Source organism: Octopus bimaculoides, chromosome 7 (genome assembly GCF_001194135.2).
Source record: "Octopus bimaculoides isolate UCB-OBI-ISO-001 chromosome 7, ASM119413v2, whole genome shotgun sequence".
Lineage (NCBI taxonomy): Eukaryota > Metazoa > Mollusca > Cephalopoda > Octopoda > Octopodidae > Octopus > Octopus bimaculoides.
Window position 1 is genome coordinate 94844976 of NC_068987.1, and position 2547 is coordinate 94847522.

Here is a 2547-nt window from a genome sequence, read left to right on the forward strand (position 1 = left end):
CTCTCTCTCTCTCTCTCTCTCTCTCTCTCTCTCTCTCTCTCTCCCTTCTGAAACTCTTTTTCATTATTTCATTTCGGTTTCTCCAGAATATTTTTTTTTTCATTTATGACTTGTGTGATTTTTGAAATGAAACACAATCTTCTTCCTCCTCCTCCTTTCTTCTACTTTTCTGTTACGTTTTTTTTCTTTTTTTTTTTAACCTTTCATTTAATTATTTCAGTTCTCTCTTCATTTCCTTACTGAAGTTTTTTAATTTTTTCTTTTTTTTTTTGCATGTAGCTTTAGCTCCTCTTGGGTTTTCTTGCTGCATTGTACATGTGTGGATGGGGGTGTGAGTGTGTGTGCTTATGTACATGGGTGTGTGCATGTGTGCATGGTTGTGAGTGTGCCTAAATATAAATATATATGTATATATATATATATATAGGCTTATATATGTGTGTGCATGTGTGTATACATATATACATATATGTGTATATATATGTGTGTGTATGTGGTAGCATATTTATATATGTGTGTGTGTGTGTGTGTGTACATATAGAAATATGCATGTATGCGTATATGTATATATGTGTACATACACACATGTACACTATATTAGATGCTTAGATATTTATGACAATCTATACAATGTACATGTTTACAAGTTTACACATGTGTATGCTTTTGTGTGTATATATGCATATATAAATACACACACACATGCTCATGCTTTTGTATATCTACATATACTTTTACATGAATGTGTACGTGCGTGTAAACACACATTCACTGAATGACAATATGAACCTATATTCATAAATATACACAAATGTATGCACACAATACATGTTCATACATTGACACTGACACGTACACACATATTTAGTTTGTCTCCTATTTCATTCTCTACTGTTAATCTATGAACAATCATTGTTCTTTCCTTCATTCTCATTCTAATTCATTCATTCATTTATTCCTTATCTTATCCACTCATGTTCCCTTTCATCTCATTTTCTTACTCCATTCCATCCTCTTGCACATATTACTCACCCTCCCCCACCTCTTTTCCGTCTCAGAATCACAACACAAAATAAAACACAACACCATTCCATTGACCATGACTTTCTTCTCTCAGCTGATAATTCTTGAGCTTTATTTCCTACATTGATTTCAAAATTGATTCCTCATACAACTTCACAACTCAGCCAATATCAAGACTTTTCCCTTCATTTCTAAACCCATTCACTGTTTCGCAATCAATTATGTTTTGCTTCAGTCTTTCAAACTGGAAATAGAAATAGATTCAACAGTTTGGAACACACACACAAAATTATATATATATGTGTATGCATGTTTATATATATATATATATATGATGTATGCATACATATGGATACATACAAACATACATATATATATATAGTACATATAAATATATATGTATACATGTATATGTATATATGTGTGTGTATGTATGCTTAACATAGATTAATAAGGAAGTAAATACTTTCATTGCATATAATTTTGATAGCCTTATCCAGCTCTTGTTTTCCTGTCAATTTGAAATATTTTGCCATCTAATATTTAATATTTCAATTTAATATTTAGATATCTGAGAGTTACTTTCGATATTTTTAATAGTTTTGTTTATTTCAACATACTTTATTCATTAGAGTGCCTTCGACTTCAATTTTGAAATTTGCTCAAAGTTTACTGCTATTACTACTACTACTACTACTACTACTACTACTACTACTACTACTACAATTGCTGCTGCTGCCACCACCACCACTGCCATCCTCTATGTTACAGCTTATAAAAATACAGCTTATATTTTCTGCTTAAGTTTTGGCCAGAAAGAGCAAATGCTCACTGCTCCAAACTATTGCATTGCTCTGATATTTCAGTTTTGATTTAGTCTTTTGAAAACATTATGAGTCCTTAGTAAATATCAACCACCTGGAGTGTGCTCTCCTTCTGATAAATCTTCTAAGTTTATTACATTTGACTTTTACATATACATAAATCTATATCTCACCACAGGTGTACCCACGCTCACATACACACACACACAACATATGCACCCCCACACACACAACATATGCACCCCCACACACACATACATGGTTTGTGGATATAAATATAAGCAAATTTTTTTTTAATGGAATCTCGTTTGTGAACTCCATTTATTAAATTTGTAATTTATTATTTATACAGATGCAAAACATTTGTTTTATACAAACTGACAAATGCATGCACAAAACAAGTACTTGTATGTATATATTTTAATATATGTCTATATGCATGTGTGTGCATGCATATATATATATATATATATATATATAAACAATTGCAGTGTGGAAGGTGTTTATAAGCCATTTAAAATAACACACAAAATCCGTTAGATTCACTTCAACATTTAAATTTAATTTGTCAAAATATTTTCGTCGCTTTGAGACCGCGACCTGTTCACTGACAAAATTCTGTGATGTAGCATGTCAGTGAACAGGTCACGGTCTCAAATCGACGAAAATATTTTGACAAATTAAATTTAAATGTTGAAGT

At 31.2% G+C, this 2547-nt stretch overlaps 1 protein-coding gene across 12 annotated transcripts in view; it reads left to right on the forward strand.

Annotated features, from left to right (window-relative positions):
• The window catches only part of LOC106883309 (teneurin-m), a 487309-nt gene that overhangs the window by 412938 nt on the left and 71824 nt on the right, over window positions 1-2547 (forward strand). The window lies entirely within an intron of this gene.